General features: G+C 52.7%; 1 long non-coding RNA gene across 1 annotated transcript; it reads right to left on the bottom strand.

Moving 5' to 3' along the window:
- Positions 1–3,899: 3,899 nt before the first annotated feature.
- Positions 3,900–10,630, bottom strand: LOC117795980. The gene is made up of 3 exons (XR_004620187.1): positions 9,586–10,630; positions 7,745–7,843; positions 3,900–6,441 (listed from the first exon to the last, which is right to left on the bottom strand). It is a non-coding gene; the product is annotated as an uncharacterized LOC117795980 (long non-coding RNA).
- Between the last annotated feature and the right edge of the window lie 8,296 nt (positions 10,631–18,926).

The following is an 18,926-nucleotide window of genomic DNA, read 5'->3' as shown; positions in this document are numbered from 1 at the left end:
CCCCCGCCCTGCGGGCCTGGAGGCTTGCCGCTGGTAGAGCCCCTGCCAGCCCTGAGTTGCTCCCACCCCTGAGGCAGCGGGCCCCCTCTGGGCAGGACACAGGTGGTGGTGGTGGTGGCTGTGGTGTGTGAGGGCAGGATGGGCCATGGCTGGAGGCTGAGGTCGGGAGGTCAGGGTGTGTGGGAATGGCAGACCCCTGAGGCTGGGACAGGCTGACCCTGTGCTCCTGCCACCTGTAGGGAAGTGTTTCCAGGCCCGAGGGGATGCGCCTGGGGGGTTCCCCCGCACAGGTGTGAGACGCTGAGTGGTGGGGCTTTGGGTCCTCTCCACCAAGGCTCTGGAACAAGATCCCCGGGAGCTCAGCGACCAGGTGGGGACTCCCCTGGGCTCTCCCCCTTTCTCTCTGGACAACCAAACAACTTTCAGGGTGCCGGCAGCCCCTGCATGCTCCCAGCAGGCTCCTCTTCTCGACTTGCGCCTCTGCCCACCCAGCCCTTCTTTTCTCCTCTCCTCCAACCTCCAGCCTTCTGGTTTGGAAGGGCAACCATGGGCAGCCAACAGCTTTCCCCTCCCCAACTTGCATCCTGAATCCCAAACTCCAAGGAGGTGGAGTCAGTGGAAGGATAGAGAGGGCAACCATCCTGCTTTCCCAAAGTTCCCCTCAGTGCCTCTTCTGTTAAAGAAAGCCACAGACTGAGAAAACTGTGCCCATCCTGACACAGGAAAAGGGCTGGTGTTTCAAGTTCATCCAGTCATTTTATTGGACCCCTGTTTATTGAGCATCTGCTATGAGCCAGGCACTGGGGTGATGGTAGTGACCAAAGGACATAGTCTTTGCTCTCTTGGAGGCACTGACTACAGAAAATAGGAGGCCCTGTTTGGGGGCCTTTGTGTCTCTCAGATGCTGGTGAGCAGTTGTCCCTTGTCCTGCCCTGAGAGCCTGGGGAACAGAGGCAGAATTCAGGGGCTGCCCGACTACACATGTGTTTACTAGAAAGCCCCTCCCTGCTGGGCCGTGTCCTCCACCTGTCTCAGAGCCTCTGAGCCTTTCCCCTGGGCAGCTGCCCCTCCCCACCCCTCCCTTCCATCTTGTCTTCCTTCCTCTTCCCCTACCTTTTGGCACTGGCCACAGCTCTCAATCCTGGCTGGCCATTGGCAGCCCTGGAAGAACCTTCATGAAGCATCTACCCCATGCCAGGATAGTCACATTCCACAGGTGTGGACTAGGGTCCTGGCCTCTGGATATTTTAAAGCTCTCCAAGTCTCTCTGAGGCAGGTTGAGATTCTGGCTGCAAGACCTGCAGGGAAGACCTAAGTGCATTTCTCTGTGCTATGACTTAGAGCTCTGATGCACTGAGGGGTGGGCCTGGGGGCTTCGGAAGAACATGGAGGGCTTCAAAGCCAGGTCAGAGGAGATAGGACTGAGCCCAGCTGGTCCAGATATGTGCACTCAGGTGTGGGGCTGATAGTCACACAAGGAGATCAGTGAGAGGGAGGGATCCTCTGCCTTCTTTCCAGGCCATTCCCAGAGCCCTTTGTCCCCTCAAGCCTGCAGAAGGCTCCTGGGTCAGACCCCAGTTCTTTGAGGTCTAGGAGGAGAAGGTGGAAGAGAGAAGGAATGGAACAGCCCTAGCTTCTTTCTCTCCTTTCCCTCTTAAATCCTGCTCATCTTTAAAGGTACAATTCAAATTTTATCTCTTCCAGGGAGACTTCCCTGATTGCCCGGATCAAAATCAACTAATCAGTTCCTCATAGGACTTTCACAAGGTCTTCCTCTGGATTCTCTTTGGGTACCTGACTCATCGAACTTAGATTTGGAAATGACCTGCAAGTTGACCAACTCTCATCTGCCTCAAGCAGACGCACACGGACATCTCATAGGTGTGGGCACCTCAGCCTGCGGCCAGAACCCCAAATACCTGGGGTTACTTGCACATGTAGGGGCACACTGCCTTCTGTCACACCATTCCTGTAAGGGGGGAGGCAGGGCCTGGAGCTCCTTCAGGACTGGGAACACAGCTCCCCTGGGCTCCTCTGACCCTCAGCCCAGTGCCAGGGCTCTGGGGGGAATCAGGTGACAATCTGCTCCATCCTTCCCTCAGAGGGACTGGACGTTTCTACCAAAAAACCTGAGCACAATTCTGGGCAAAGCCCTCTTTGTGGATGTGTGGGGCCAGATCAGGGCTCAGCTGGGAAAGAATTGTAAGGGCCCCTTTCCCCCACGTGTAATACAAGAAAAACCACATTAAGAAGTTAGAAAGCCCAATAAAGATTCTGATCTTTCCCATGATGACCTTTTCATTTTTTAAATATCACACCTTTTTGGGGGTGTCTTGCTTTGCTGGTGACGTCAGTAGCGCATGTTACTTTGTGTATCAGGAAATCCAATTTTTCATTGTGTGTGTGTGTATATAGGTTTCCACGCATGGGTTATATACGCATACAGTAGGCACACACACACACACACACACACACACACACACACCACACCACATCACATCACATTAACTAACGGTTCTCAGCTATGGTTGCACATTGGAAACACCTGGGGAGTAATAAAATCCCAGGGCTGAGGCCACCTTCCAGTTAAAATAAAAAAATCACCTCTAGGGGTAGGATCCAGATGTCAGTAGATTGCAAATCCCCTGTCCACCATGATTCCAGCATGCCGTCACGCCTGAGAACCACAGGTGTAGACAGCGGCTTGTCTGCTGCAATCCCTTTACTGAGCAGTTGGTTAATGAAGTGAGTCTGCGGACTCTGACACTGTTAAGGAACCCCACTTGGAGAGAAGAAGGTGGCAAAGGCTTGGCCTGGAGGCAGCACCCTTGCCTGTCAGGTGAGAGTGTTGGTCAACCCACCTTCGAGTCCCACATAATTCTTAGAAAAAGCTTTTTTTTTTATTTTATTTTATTTTTTTTTTATTTTTTTTTAAAGATTTTATTTATTTATTTGACAGAGATAGAGACAGCTAGCAAGAGAGGGAACACAAGCAGGGGGAGTGGGAGAGGAAGAAGCAGGCTCATAGCGGAAGAGCCTGACGTGGGGCTCGATCCCAGAGTGCCGGGATCACGCCCTGAGCTGAGATCACGCCCTGAGCTGAAGGCAGACGCTTAACCGCTCTGCCACCCAGGCGCCCCTAGAAAAAGCTTTGATAGCACTGTGGGTGTCAGGAAGGAGAGGAAGAAATACATCCTTTAGGGAGAAGCTGGGGCCCATGTCCTGGTGCTCTGAGCATCCACAAGGCCACAGCTGCTCTTCTCTCTTTCTCTCATTCTCTCTCCCTCTCTCTCTCTCTCTTTTTTTTTGCTGGTCTTCTTTTTATGATGGGCATCAACCAAAGGACTCCTGCCCACCTCCCGCAGGAGACAGCAGCTGGTTTGAGCTGCTGGGGAGCCGAGATTAGGGAGGGATTAGTGCGTGTGGTTTGGAGGGGCTCTGGGGTCTTGCAGTCAGCTCAGGAGTCTGAGGCCCAAAGATAGCAAATGGTGGAAGGAGCAGACAAGACTGCGTGTGGAAAGGAGGGACAAATAAGGGAGTAGGGACAGTTGGCAAGCTGCTGCTTGGGCCACGAAAGGGTCATGTATTGTTAACTAATTTTTTCAGTGTAATTACAAAACTGAAATATTCTTATAAAAATATGGACAATATTGAAATATAAAATAAAAAACGAAAAGTTCTCCCTCTCCTCCCATTTCCACTCTAATTCTGCTTCGCACTATTGTCATTTTGGTATATATCCTCTCAGACCATTTTCGTTTTTTTTTTTTTTTAAGATTTTATTTATTTATTTGACAGAGAGACAGCCAGCGAGAGAGGGAGCACAAACAAGGGAGTGGAGAGGAAGAAGCAGTCTCCTAGCGGAGGAGCCCGATGTGGGGCTCGATCCCAGAACGCTGGGATCACGCCCTGAGCCGAAGGCAGACGCTTAACCGCTGTGCCACCCAGGCGCCCCAGACCATTTTCTATGTATACATGTTTCCATACACACTGTTTTTATCGTGTTTTTAAAAAACTTGGGTTGTATCTACATACTGCTTTGTAGCTTGTCTTTCCAACAGTCTACCACGGCGTCTCTGTGCCTGCTCGTAAGTCAGGGCTACCTCATTCCCTTTGACAGCTGCCCAGAATTTCATGGCCCTTAACTATTATGGGAATGCTGCCTGCCGACAGCACACTTGTTCAAGTATTTCTGTAGGATACCGTCCTAAAAGTGGAATGGTTAGTTCTGGAAGTACGTGCATTCCTAAGTGGGTTGGATCATATACAACTGTCCCCAGCGAAAGCATCCGTCCCACCGGAGCACCCTCTTCCTCCACCCTCATGGGCACTAAATCTTACAAACCCTTTAGATTGCATTTCCCAAGCTGTATGGAGCATGTGACCAGAGCTTAAGCACGATGCAGTTCGGTGGGGGCCTTAATAGCCTCCAGGTTCCCGTTTCCCAGCTGAGATAAGGGGATGGGGGCAAGGGAGTGATTTCTGGCAGCAACCTGCAACAGGGGAGAAGGAAGACACCAGCGAGGGCTGCCACCCTTTCGGTGGCCCTGGAGGGTGGCGTGGGAAGGGCTTCAGTGACAAGAGGGCACGGAGGGATTTTCCTGCACCCCTCATTGCCTCGGGGCCCCGCAGCCCTACCGGGGAGCCGGCAGGGCAGGGGTAGTGCCGCGGGTGAGGGGTGAGACGTTTAACTGGCCCCCGCCGACCCCAGCCGACCCCCTCCCCGCCCCAAGGCTCACCAGCCCTGAGCTCCCTGGGGGGTGGGGGGGAGTTGAGCAGATGACCGAACCCCTTTGGGCCTCTACATCCCCATCTGTTAATTTAGGGTGATGGAGCTGATCTTCCTCAGCTGCTAGGGTAAGGATGACACGACCTGATGCTTGTAAAGTTTAGAACAGCGCCTGGTAAGAAAAGTCAGCGTGGAGTGACCTTTCAGCTGGTTAACCGTTCCCCACTGCCCGCAGGCACGCTCCGGCTCCTCTCCCTGGGGTAACCGCTGTGGGCAGTTTGCTGCATCTCCTTCCAGACTTTCTGGAACATGTAGACACACAACTTGTGTGTGCATGTGGGTGCGTGTGACAGTTAAAAATATTCCCGTGTGCCTACTCTATCATTTAGGAGTTTTTTTCCTTTAAAAAAGAATTTTTTTAAGCAACTTTATTTTTTGAACAGGCATTACATGCACATGGTATAAAATTTCAAAAGGAAAAAAGGGTGTACAGTGAAAAATAAGTATCCTGCTCAGTTTCCTGGCTAGCCAGGTCCCCAGTGTTATCAATTTCTTGAGTCTCCTTCAAGAGTTATTTCAAGCACTTGTATAAACATGTAAGTTTATGCATTATTTTTCCTCACACAAATGGTAGCGCACTTTACATAATCTGCACTTCTTTTTTTTTCATTTAATGATCTATCTTGAGTATATCTTTTCATATCACCACACATAGAGTTATTTTTTGAAAAAATTTTGGCTGCATAGCATTTCATGGTTAGAAGTACCATTACTTCTGTAATCCTTTTTTAAAGAAAATTTAGATTTTCTAATATGTTGCTTATAAAGGAAGCTATAACAAATATCCCTGTCCTTATAAAGAGTCTTGTGAAGTGAAAGGAAACCTAGCTAAAATTGACTTAAACCAATGAGCAAAATGGAGTTTGAAGGTTCAGTCACTGTACAAGCCCAAATACCATGCTGACTTCAATTAAGGATTGGCACCGTCACTCGGTGTCCTCACAGATCTGGTTCTCTGTCTGTTTTCTGTCTTTTGATGTGTGACCTTTCCCTTGAGGCTCCGTTCAGTGTTTGCTCCCCTGCCCCCTTCACCAGCTCTAGGGTCTTCCTACATGGCACAAAAAGGCTGCCACGGTTCTGGGCCTCTGCCGTCACAGCACCACTTCATCCAAGGCAAGGGTGAATGTGTCCTCTGTTGCTTTTACAGGAGAGGAAGGACGTGACTTGTCCCAGGAAACTCAGTAAACCACAATATCTTCTTCACTGTCCTGTCACTTGCCTTTTTCATTTTAATGTTTTATTGGGGACATTGTTCCAAGTCAGTGTACGTACACCTCTATTTCATTCTTTTTATAATGACTTCACGTACTTAATCATTGTACAGTCAGCATGGCTTCTTTTCTCCCTCTCTCTTTGATGGACATTGTGGTGTTTCCATCAAAACAACCTGGGGCACCTAGCTGACTCAGTCAATGGAGCGTGTGACTCTTGATCTCAGGGTTGGAAGTTCAAGCCTCATGTTGGGTGTAGAGATTACTTAAAAATAAAATCTGAAAGAAATAAAAATAGCTTTTCCTCCCTGGCCGCTTGAAGTTTGGCCGCCATCATGAACGACACAGTAACCATCCAGACCAGGAAGCTCATGACCAACCGACTACTTCTGCGGAAACAAACACTCATTGCTGTTCTTCACCTTGGAAAGGGAGCAGTACCTAAGACAGGAATTTGGGAAAAACTAGCCAAAATGTACAAGACCACACCAGAGGTCATGTTTGTATCTGGATTCAGAACCCATTTTGGGGGTGGCAAGACCACTGGCTTTGGCACGATTTATGATTCCTTGGAGTATGCAAACAACAACAAGCCCAGAGGCGCCTGGGTGGCTCAGGTGTTAGGTGTCTGCCTTTGGCTCAGGGCGTGATCCCAGGGTCCTGGGATCGAGCCCCACATCAGGCTCCTCCACTGAGAGCCTGCTTCTTCCTCTCCCACTCCCCCTGCCTATGTTCCCTCTCTCGCTGGCTGTCTCTCTCTGTCAAATAAATAAATAAAAATCTTAAAAAAAAAAAAAAAAAAGAACCCAAACATAGACTTGCAAGACAGGGCCTGCGTGCGAAGAAAAAGACCTCAAGGAAACAGTGAAAGGACCGCAAGAATAGAACGATGGAAGTCAAGGGGACTTCGAAAGCCACTGTTGGCGCTGGCAACAAGCGAGCTGGAGACTGGACACCAGAAGTCAAGATTCGGCAGCAAATTTATCTGTGGTGATTGTGCAGAGTTTTCAAGAGAGGATTAATAAACTAAGAACAACAAACAAACAAATAAATAAAACAACCTATAAACGATGTTGGAACAAACATCTGTGCTAGTTAGGTTACAGTTCAGTTGCTTTAATAAAGACCCACAGTAACAGCTGCTTAATTAAACAAGATAGAAGTGATCTCTCAGGTTGTTCGTAGGTGTGTAAGCCGTACAAGGCTGACAGGGTGGCTCTGCGTTGGGAGGGAGGCAGATCCCTTTTGTCCTATGTCTTTGTCTACATGGCTGAAGATGACTCAGCACCATATCCTCTGGGTTCAGATCCCAGCCCTTGGATGGTGGGGGCGGAGGGACGGGACAGAAGACCCCTTACCTCCAGGTGCATCACCCAGAAGTTGCCCATTACTTTTGCTCACACCCACTGGCCTGAACTTGGTCACGTGGCCACGCCTGGCTGTGAGAGAGCCTGGGAAATAGAATCTCTACACTGGGTAGGTGTGTGCCCCATGAAAAGTTGTGGGTTTTATTGCTAAAAGAAGAGGGAGAGAAACACCTAGTATGGGATAACTAGCTGTGATTGGTACAGCATCCTCAAACGTTTATTGGTAAAGAGCCCTATATTTTTGTAGGATGGAATTCTTTTGGATACCCTCCAAAGTGCTTCTCGCAGTCTATGCTCCCACTGGTAGCCCTTGGCCTGTTGCCTTCCCGCACACATTACCCCCACGGCAGCCAGCAAGGTCCCAGCTGCATGCTTACCTGGGCCCTGCAGGCCACACCCGCCGCATAGGCTTGGGCTCTGCCTGTTCGGCTGCCAGTCACTAGCTCTGTGGCCTTGACTGTCCTCAGATTCTTCATCTGCAAAATTAGGATTTTTTTTAAAAAATTGAGACGTTGAAAAAAATAAATTAAAAATAAATTGAGATATTGAACTCTAGTCTAGGTCCTATGGAACCTCAGCTTCTCTTCCAGTTTAAGACTTAGTTCCACGATTGAGGGCAGTGTGGCTATGGGAGAGGCAGCTTTAGCAGAACATGGCATCTAGAAAGGGGAGGTGATGGTCCCGCCCTGGGTGGGTTCTGACCTGGGCAGGTGGGCAGGGTTCGGATCTGGACATGTCTCTAAGGGCCAACAGACCGGATCGTGGTCAGGGGAGAGCCACTGAGGCAGAAATAGGCACGTGAAAGGAGGAAGAAGAATGGAAAGAAATGGGAGCATTTAATCTGGGGAGAGGAGATTGAAGGAGAGGAGGGGGCAGGACACACCTCCTGGCCGGGCTCTTGAATGGGAGTTGGGGGTGGGGGGGCAGGGGGGCTGGTCGTGTTCCCTGTTACCTCCAGGAGGAGCAGCAGAACAGTGAGTCGAATTTAGAGGGCTGCAGGTTGGGGCACAAAATAAGAGATAGTCTCTCTCTCTTTTATATTTTCTTTTTAAAAAATCATATGTGCACTCTTTAATCCCCATCCCCTCTTTCACTCATCCCACCCCCACCCGCCTCCTCCTAGTAACCATCAGTTTGTTCTCTATAGATAAGCGTCTGTTTCTTGGTTTGTCTCTGCCCATTTGTTTCTTAAATTCCACATATGAGCGAAGTCCTATGGTATTTGTCTTTCTCTGACTTACTTAGCAAAATACTCTGTAGCTCCATCCATGTCCTTGCAAATGGCAAGGTTTTATTCTTTTTCATGGCTGAGTAATATTCCGTTACATACACATGCACACATATCTCTATCTATCTATCTATCTATCTATCTATCTATCTATCTATCATCTATCTATCTATCATCTATCATCTAGCTAGCTAGTTCTTCTTTTTTTTTTTTTTTTTTAAAGATTTTATTTATCTATATGACGGAGATAGAGACAGCCAACGAGAGAGGGAACACAAGCAGGGGGAGTGGGAGAGGAAGAAGCAGGCTCATAGCAGAGGAGCCTGACGTGGGGCTCGATCCCATAACGCCGGGATCACGCCCTGAGCCGAAGGCAGACGCTTAACCGCTGTGCCACCCAGGCGCCCCGCTAGCTAGTTCTTCTTTATCCATTTGTCCGTTGGTAAAGACTGGAGCCGCTTCCCTAATCTGGCCATTGTAAATCATGCTGCAGTAAACATCGGGGTGCACACATCCCCTTGAATTATGTTTCTGTATCTTTGGGTGACTACCCAGCAGTGTGATTGCTGGATGGTAGGCTAGCTCTACTTTTAACTTTTTGAGGAACCTCCATTCTGTTTTCCAGAGTGGCTGCACCAGTTTGCGTTCCCACCAAGTGCACAGGGTTCCCCTTTCTCCACAGCCTCGCCGACACCTGTCGTGTTTTGTGTTGTTGACTTTAGCCATTCTGGCAGATGTGAGGTGATGTCTTAGTGTAGTTTTGATTTGCATTTCCGTGAGGATGAGTGATGTTGAGTATCTTTTCATGTGTCTGTTGGCCATAAGAGATGATCTCTTAAGAAATGTAAAGACACTTAAATAATACTTGACTGAAAGGGGAAGAGGTTACTTGGGGCCTAGAGGCCCCTTGCGAGCTGGCCTGGCCTCAGGCTGCTCTTCTCTTTGCCTGTCACTCCTCAGCCTCAAAACTGGACTGTTCTTTGCACTTACCCTCGGCCACCATGGAAACTGCTCCCGCCACGGCTCTCGAATGTCCTCCTTTTGCTCTGTCTCTTGGAAGCTCTTCTGGCCTCGCCATACCTGGCCCCCAGCAGCATGCCACACCGTTGACCACATCTTTCTTGAAGCATCAGGTTCCCTCCTTTACAGCTTCTTCTCCGGTCCTTCTCTGCCCGTGGCTTCTCTATTGCACACCTCAACTCACTTTCTATTAGCTCTGCATGTAGCTGGCCACTAGTCTCAAACTCTGCCCCAGGCCCCTGGTCAGGGGCCCAGAGCGCTGTAAGCAGTGGCCTGATGTCCCATGGACACCTGGAATTCAACCTGTCCCAGAAGGACCTTGTCCCCTCGCCCTGTACCTCCAACCTCATCCCCGTGCAGGGCACAGAGAAGCACCATTCATGCCGAGACACCACCGCCTGACCTCTCTGTGTCCAGTCTTGCCCTCCAATCCATTCTGCGTGTTATGTTGCTCTGGCTAAGACCCTTCGGTGGCACCCCATCACCACAGGACAGAGTCCAAGTGGCTTAACAGGCTGGTGAGGTCCTTTCAGAGCTGGTTCCTTCTACCTTTGCAGCCCCAGCTCTTTGTGCCACCCCCCTTCCCCGTGGGCTCCAGCCAGCCTCCCCCAAGAGGGCACCATTCTCAGGCCTGAGAAGGCTCTTCCCTTCTTCCTTCTGGTGAACAGCCAACTCCAGGTCGGCCTTCAGGCTTCGGTACTGGCTTCTGTCCCCCAGGGAGCCCTCCCCGGTTGCCTAGGCTGTCTCTCACCAGGCGCCTCTTTAGCACATACCATCTAGCTGCCGAGGCTTGGCCTACTGTTTTTAATTGCTTGATTGCACCTCTGTTCTTCTAGAACCCCGTGTGCAGGAACCTTGCTCATGTTGTTATCGCTGCATACTTGAAGCCTGGAACAGAATATGTTGCATAAATATTTGTTGACTACTGTTGAGTCAAGACCTGACTAATTGAGTGCTGCCCAGGGCTTCAGCAATGACCCTCTCCTTGAGGACGGGCCAGGGCTCTGAGCTCCAGGGTAAGGAGCTGACAGAGAAGTGAGAGTGGCTGGAAAGTGAAAGTGAAGCTGACTTGGGAGGAGAGAGCCCCAGAGGGCCCAGTCTGGGGAGGAGGGGCCGGGCCAAGAGTTCATTCAACCCAGTCTAGCAAGGGAGTCAGGCTAGGCTGGCGCAGTGTTGCGGTGGGAGGGGGCTCTGTGGTCAGGGAGGTGAGCAGACTGAAAAGAGAGAAAATGTGTTTTGTAATTAGTCATTGCCCCCTGGGGTGAGGTTGGGAGTTTTCAGCGGAGGTGGGTAGACCAGATTTGCAAGATGACAAACAGGGGCTAACCACCAGCTAGGGCCACGGTGGGGCTTCCGGCTCTGGTGGCAGAAGTTGAGCTTTCTAGTTTTTTCTCTGTCCCTGCTCACTACATTCAAGATTCTACCAAATAGTAGAACTGGGAGGGGAAGGCATCTGAGGAAAGACTTACCCAGGGGCCAGTCCTGCCTTTCCTGACTTTCCAGGCTGACCTCTGCCTCTCTGCCTGTTTTTACGAAAGAGATCGGGGACACAGTGGCCCTTGCCACTTGGAAGGCTCAGCCAGGGACTCTGCATCCGAAGATCTTGACTAACTTGCCCTGTGAAGTTTCTTGGGAAACATGGAAATATTCCAGGGATGCGGAATCTGGGTAAAAGCCACAATCTTTGCCTTCCCACTAAAGAAAGTAGCAAAGGGATAGGAGTGCATTTAGGTGTAAGGGGAATGCCTCATTCTGTGCTCAGCAAAGTGGAGGGAGTTGTAGTTGTTCCCCCCCACCCCCCCGCAGATAATCCTGGGGATACTGGAATCAAATGTTAGGACCAGAACCCCTGCCTCACACACACAAAAAGGGCGCATTTTGGTCTTAGCTCCTTTGTTTTTTAGGGCAGTGGCTTTCAAATGTCCGTGTGTGTGTGTGTGTGTGTGTGTGTGTGTGTGTGTGTTTTAGAGGAGGGGAGGGGTAGAGGGAGAGAGAAACTTTTTTTTTTTTTAGATTTATTTATTTATTTGAGAGAGAGAGACAGAGGGAGGGACAGAGGGAGAGAGAATCCCAAGCAAACTCAGGGCTCAATCCCACCACACTGAGATCACGACCTGAGCTGAAACCAAGAGTCGGACACTTGCCCAACTGCGCCACCCAGGCGCCCCTCGAGAGAGAGAATCTTAAGCAGGCTCCATACCCAGTGCAGAGCCTGAATTGGGGCTCCATCTCACAACCCTGAGATCGTGACCTGAGCCGAAATCAGGAGTCAGAGGCTTAACCGAATGAGCCACCCAGGCACCCTAAGAGCAGTGGCTTTCAAATGTTTAAAACCACGACCCACAAGTAAGAAATGCATTTCTCATCTCAACCCATTACTCTGATGAGCCTTTACATACATATCCTGAAACAAAGGTTTTATGCAACTAGACTTTCCTTTTTATATCCACTAAACGGATTTCATGACGCCCTAATGGGTCTCAACCCACAATCAAAGGACACCGCTCGAGAGGGAGGAGTCAGTTCTTCCCTCTGCTGGGTCTTCAACTCCTGACAGCTGGAATTTGGCCCCAGTTTTCCTGATGAGTTTCTTGCCTCCATGTTCTCCTTACAGATTGCCCCTGTACCAGACCTGTAGTCCCCAAGTCACCACCATCATCAGGTTACCAGATCTGTTCCGATCAGCCTTCCTCTGAGGCCCCCAGACCCTGTTCCTGGCAGACTGAGATAAGCGTAAGATCCCAGGAGCGCCAGCAGGTTCCTATCTATGTGCGGCTTTCAGCTGCAAGAATCCTGCAAGAATAAAGCACTTAAACTCTAAGGGGTTAATCAAATCACACACCAGGAAGCCCAGAGGTAGGTGGCCGCAGAGCCCGATAATTAAGTGATCACATGGCCTTCCGTTTATTTCCCAGTTGCCATCCACCAACCTTTGGAAATGCTGTTCTCTCCCTTGGTCTCAGTGTGACACGAGCTAAGGGGCTTTTGTGGGTAGCAGGAGAAGGGAAGGGTGGGGCCCGGGCTTCAGCTGGCTGGGTAAGTGAGTGAGTCACTGAGTGGCTGGGCCCCTTCAGCCCCATGTAAGGACAGACTGCAGCCGCCCACTGCCCGCCTGGACTGTGTCTGGACAGAAATGGGCATGTCTGCTTTGCAAGGAGCCCCACCTCATGCTCAGATAACCCTGTGAATCAGGAAGGCCAGAGATGCTTATCATCCCTTTTCTCTCCACAGGCCCCCAAAGCGGAAATGACTCCAGCCCTCACCTACAGAGCGCCGGGTCAGAGCTGAGCAGAGAAGCCAACATTTTGTCTCCACCTTGGGGCTAGGTCCCCTGGAGCAGGAATGAAAGAAAGTGTCTGGTGCTCCCTTGTACTTTGGACTTTTTCTAAGTCGTATCTCCAGCACCCAGACCCCTCGTGCTGGCTCTTTCTGCCCACCAGCCACTTGGCTGCTGGTTTTCCCAGAGAGAGCTGGAGGCGGGGCTGGGGCGGGGGCGTGGTTCCGGTGGCATCCCCGGCTGTCTAGGGCTTTGGTAGCATCTGCGAGCATAGACTTAAACCCTGAGGCAGGGGTAGGAGCACCTGGGACGGCGTGTGAGCGATGAAGGAACCTGAGAGCCACCTCCATTTTATAGACGCGGACTGTCAGGCGTTGGGAGAGGATGGTGATTTGCCCAAGGCCACACAGCTATTTAGCAGCCGATGCCTGGACTGGGGCTCCTGCCCTCCAAGCCCTCGATCTCCCTGCTCCCACCTGCCTGGGTCCCTGGTCTGCTTTCTAGTCCAAGCCTAGGCAGCAACTTTGACGTGCGGGGCTGTCTGATCCACGCTCCCCTGCCAGCGGGGGAAGGCCCTGTGTCCCCCTCCCAAGCAGGTTTGCGTCTCCCGCTCGAGACAGCAGGACAGAATGAGAATCCACACTTCAGGCCTTGAGACAAGAAATGCTAACCCTTCTGAATAAAGTCCTACTTTCAACGAAGGGAAACAGGGCTTGGCAGGCTCTGGACAGGATTTGCTCCAGGAGCTGGTGCTAGGGAGGGTGTGGTGCCACTCCGTGTGGGAGCTCTGCCTGTGGGCAGGGAGGGGGGCCCACTGGGGTGCGTGCTGGTGCATACGTGTGTGTGCAGGAAGAGGGGGGTGGCGTCCGCAGCCGGGGGGCACTGGACTGGGAGTTGGAATGCCAGGGTTCTCTCTCCCGCATGTTAGCCCCGTGACCTTGGAACTCAACCCCCCAAAGCTTCAGTTGTCCCCGCTGCAAAACGGGGATGCTAAGAAACTCCTTCACAGGGTTGTTAAGAAGATCCAAACGTGGGCTCCCAGGGACACGGCATGAGGCTGTTCTGGGATTGGGGCCGGAGCAGTCGTCCTGCTCCCCTTGGGCACTCACTGGAGCTGGGGGTGTCAGGAGGTACTCGGTCTGGGAAAGGGCAGGGCAGGATAGGGCAGGGCGCAGCCGCTCCAGGTCCCTCTCCTGTGACTTCCTCCCTTGCTTCCTTGGCTGCCCAAGGCAGCGCTAAATCAGGTCACCACTTGTCTCTCCTTGCAGTGGCTGTCATGCCGGCAGCTCCTGCCCAGCTCCCAATCCAGGTCATTGGCTCCCACACCCCTCCCTTCCCCAGCAGCCAGGAGACAGCCTCAGTGCTTTTGTTCTTAAGTGCTGCTCATTAGACCCTGGCTGTGTGCCTGACACTGGGCCGGTTGCTTGAAGAAGAAATAACAGGCCCCCTTTGCAGCGTGCGATATGCCAGGCTCTATCACGAGAGGCTCTCTCGGAGGGAGATAAGATCACTTCTATTTTATAAGTGAAGAAACTGAGGCTTAAAAGGTAAGTATCTCAGTCAAGGTCGCTCAGCCGGCAAGGGCACAACCAAGGTTGAAACCTAGCTCTGTCTGATTGCCAAGTCTGTTTTGAATCCCCAAGGTCCTGTGTTTAGAAGACAGGACACAGAGGGTGCAGGCAGGAGCTGGGGATACCTGGGGAGGAGGGGTGGGGCTCACTCTGAGAGTAAGGTGAGGTCCGAGGAGAGCGTGTAGGGCTGCGGGAGAGAGGAGGCAAAGGCCTGCAGTGTGCGTGATGGGGAAGCGCGCACACACACACACACTCACCCAGATACACACATCCCACACGCACACAGACACACACAGATAGACAACACGCAGACACATGCACCCATGCAGACACACAGGAAAGAGGCTGGCAGACACCCAAAGACCCACAGGACCGGCACGCTCATAAAAGCCACACGCAAAGACCCAGCAGCACACAAAGGACACACACGGACCCAGAAATCACACCCATGTTGATACACAGGAGAGACACACACAGCCCCAGTGACGTTCAGACTCATACCCAGTCACCCCCGCACACACAATCTGGAAGGAAGGGAGGGAAGAGCCAGGGCCGCCTCATTTCCTGGCCTCCTCCTCTAAGGCGAAGGGAAAAGCCTTCCCCAGAAGTGCTGAGTCAGCAGCGGGTGACAAATGAGCCTCCGGGCGGCGGGCTCAGCGAGAGCACTTAGCATGCGGAGCGCCTGCGTGCCAGCGCCAGGCCTGGGCCAGCCCAAGGGGGCAGGGAGCGGCCCCAGGCTGCCCGCTCAGGGGGAGGCCCCAGGGAGGAAGTGACTCACTTTGACTTTGCAAAGCCGGACTTTGCAGCCCAAGGTCACACAGCAGGCGCTGCCAGCCGGCTTCCTGCAGGGAGGCGGGGTGGGCCCTGACCGCTGCACGCCAGCCACCGGCCGGGTCAGGCCTGGGAGAGGCTGGACGCAGGTGGGACAGAGGCAGGGGGCTGGCCCTTGGCCCTTGGCCCTTCCTACTGTCTGGGCTCCACCAGCAAGGACAGACAATGGACCCTGAGCTCTGAGGCTGGCTCCGAGCCGGAGTCTGGGCGGGGAGATCTTCCAGGTCCTTCATAAACACTCTCCTTCGCAGCCTAACGTCCACACTGGAATCTAGTGAACGGGGCCATCACGGCAGGCCAGGGTGGTCGCAGCCACCCCCTGGCCTGGCTCTTCTGCCCTCTTGCCCTTGTCATTTATTCTTCAGGAAGCAGCCAGCAAGGTCTTTTCAAGACATCAATCACATGATTTCCTCCAATGGCTTCCCACTGCACTTAAAATAAATTCAACCGCTTGTCGTTGGTAACATCTTTCAAATGGGCCACTCTTGACCGTGGAAGGAGGAACTGTTAAAAACGACATGAGGGCCGCATGGGACCTGGGACGTCCCTGGCACACAGCCCTACCCTGGGTTTGTTTCCACCTCCTTTGTCCCCACCCCTAGCTTTGCATGACAGGCCCTAATCTCAGCAGAATAGAGAGAAACTCTCACCTTCTCAGAGAGATTGTCCCTGACATCCTACTGCCCGTCACTGTCCCAGGCAATTACTCCGCGTTAGTTCCTTTATAGCATTTGCTGCTATCTGAGCTTATCATTTTTATTTGTTTACTCCTTTGCTGTCTGTCCACGCCCCTCCCTCCATAAAAGCTTCTTGATAGCAAAAGACCTTTTCTGTCTTGTGTGACCTTGCCGTGTCCCTAGTCCCTAGCATAGTGTCTGGGACAGTGTGGCGTTCAGGTACATTTCCTAGGTGAGTGTGCGGATGAGGGGCGGGCCTGACCGGGAATGCAGGATTTCAAAAGCACATGTCTCCTTAGGGACATGCAGGCAAGGAGAGGGACAGAGCCTGCGGGCAGTGCCGGTGGACAGGCCTCTGCACAGCAGCTACGGTAGGGGTAGGCACTGCGCCGTCCCTGAAACCAGCCGGAAGGCTATGGAATAATCCGGGCCTGGCTGAGAAGTCCTGCTCTCTCGGTTGCTAGCTCCATGTCTTTAGGCCAGTTATTTACTCTCTAGAAAACGAGAATGAAGACACTCTCTCTTCCAGGTGATTGAAGGTTCTGGGTCCCCGCTCCCCCACCCCCCCGCCCGGGGTCTCGGCCCCAGAGGTCATTTCTGCTCCATGCCCTCTCCTAAGACACGGCTCTGCCAGAGAATCCAGAAATGGAGAATTCCTTTCCTTAGGAGTGTCTGGAAGATGCCAGCCATGCTTCCACTCCAGGTCTTGCCAGGCCCCGTGCCTCAGTTTCCTCCTAGGCAGATAGGGATTGAGCAGGGCTCCCCTGCTCAAAGGTGGACCTCTGGGGAGAGTGGGGAAGTTTGGCAAAAGAGAAACCCTACAAAGTGCTGCGTCCCCGCTCTGTGGCTTCGGTGGCTTCTAAGCTGGTGGACTTTTTTTCCCCTTCTGTTTGTTGACTCCTGTCTTTTCCATCCCCGCCGTCCCAGAATGAAGATCCGGTGAGATGGTCATCATGACGATGCTTTGGAAAGCATCCCTGCTGGAGGAATGCGAGGGAGTATCATTAGCTGAGATTTACTTCCAGGGGTGTGGGGCACAGAACGCGGCTGAACCCTTTTTCTCTGCATTCCCAGGGGCCTGTCTTTCCGACACCCCAGCCCTCACCCCATCTCTTTGAGCTGATGCAGCAGCCCCTGGTCCTCCTGTTCCTGCTTTAGTGGAGAAAATAGAAAGTGAAAGTGCCCCTGGGGGCGGGGGGAGGCAGCCCCGGGGAGCCCGCAGCCTGCCAGCTGTCTGCAGAGGGACCCCAGGAAGGAAGGGCAGCTGCTTGCCCCCAGGTGCCCTGCCCTGTGCTGCTTGCCCAGCCCGGGGCGGGCCCTGTGCCTGGGGTCCTTCCTGCCACGGTCCCGGGCAGAGCAGGCTGCCTGGGCAGCAAGAAGGTGGCCTGAGGCCACCACCGTTCCCCAGTCTTCTGTCCTGACTCAACCTCCCTCATGGGTGAGAGGAGGGGAGAGAAGGCCTGACAGCCAGGGGGTTGGCCCTGTGGGAGGTGTCAGCAGCTCAAGTGGCCGGTGCTGGCTCAGAATGCTGCCTCAGCCGAGGCTTTCCTCGGAGCTCTCCTGGCGGGGCTTCCCAAGGGTGTCACTGGGAGGCCCAAGGTATGGGTGTGGGTGGAGGAAAGTGAGAGGGGAACGAGACAATAGCATCGGCCAACCTCAAGCATTAACCACGGGCCAGGCCCCATGCCAGGTGCTCCAGCCACCCGGCAAAGCTCGGGGCGTCTCGGATCAGCCTGTGAAGGATCCCCTGCCGTGGGCCTGTCTCCATCCATCCCTTTATTCCACAAATAGTTTTTAATGTCCTCTGTGTGCAGGCACTATTCTAGACACAGGGGACACAGCTAGGGAACCATTTTTAAAAAATCCTTGTTTTCATGGAGCTTACTATTCTAGTGGCGGGAAAACAGTCAACAACCAGAAGACATAGGCCAGGTGGTGAGTGGATGGTGATAAAGGAGGAATGGGGGATGGGGTGCTGGATCAGAGTAGGTCTGTAGTTTGAAGCGGGGGGCCTGGCCGAGAAAGTGGCACTACTTCTGGTTCAGAACATTTCTGTAATCTGCACACAAGTTAAGGACGTGGGTACGATTAGTCATCCCTAGGAAGGACAAAGAAATCAAGCCCCAAGGATGAATCCAAGGTCAAACGGCTGGGAAGTGGAGGAACTGAATGAAATCTGAGCTCAGGCTCTGCCTGTGCCTGTAACCACCACGCAGGACTGGGCGCAGGGAGAAAGATAGGACGGAAGGGAAGGGAAAAGGGACATAAAGGGCGTATGGGGGCCTTGCGATGGTGGCCATCTGTTTTCCAAACTGAAAATCAGGACACGACCTGAAAAGATTTTCCTGTTGCTCATAATGAGAGTGGCCGTCTGGGAGAGGCAGTTTGGATGCAGGCCCGAAGGGTGGGATTTTTGAGACATTCCAGTGGCTTTTGGGCTCACGAGGCAGTCCAAGGGTAAGGCATTTCCATGGCAACCCCAGCCTGGCCTGGGGGCCAAGAGCCTGGTGCAGGGCCACATGGCAGAGAAGCTGAGCTGGGCACGGGCCCAAGACTCTGCAGGCCAAGGGGGTGGCCGATGCCGAGGAGGTGGTAGAGAGGGGAGAAGGGTACCGCCTGCAGCCCATGCTCCGGGCCGGTTGGGAGGCTGCGCGGGCAGATTCCCAGGAACCCCCCCTTTCCCCCCCGCAGGACTCTCTGAGGCTTATGGGGCAAGAACTCAGCCTTTCCTGTTAGACAAGTCTGAGTTGAATCCTCCCGCTCTCTGGCCCTGGGCAAAGTGACACAACTGATGAGCTTGTTTCCCCATCTGCAAAATGGGGCTAAGAGCTTGTCTCACAGGAGAGCTGCAAAGACGATCCCGTATTGAGATACTGCATGGACTGCGGTTGGCATATTGCAGGCTCGATACATGATGACTACGGTTTCCCTCCACCCAGTAGGGCGTGGGGGCAT

The sequence above is a fragment of the Ailuropoda melanoleuca genome, chromosome 14 (genome assembly GCF_002007445.2).
Source record: "Ailuropoda melanoleuca isolate Jingjing chromosome 14, ASM200744v2, whole genome shotgun sequence".
Lineage (NCBI taxonomy): Eukaryota > Metazoa > Chordata > Mammalia > Carnivora > Ursidae > Ailuropoda > Ailuropoda melanoleuca.
This window is presented reverse-complemented; position numbering and strand designations above follow the sequence as displayed.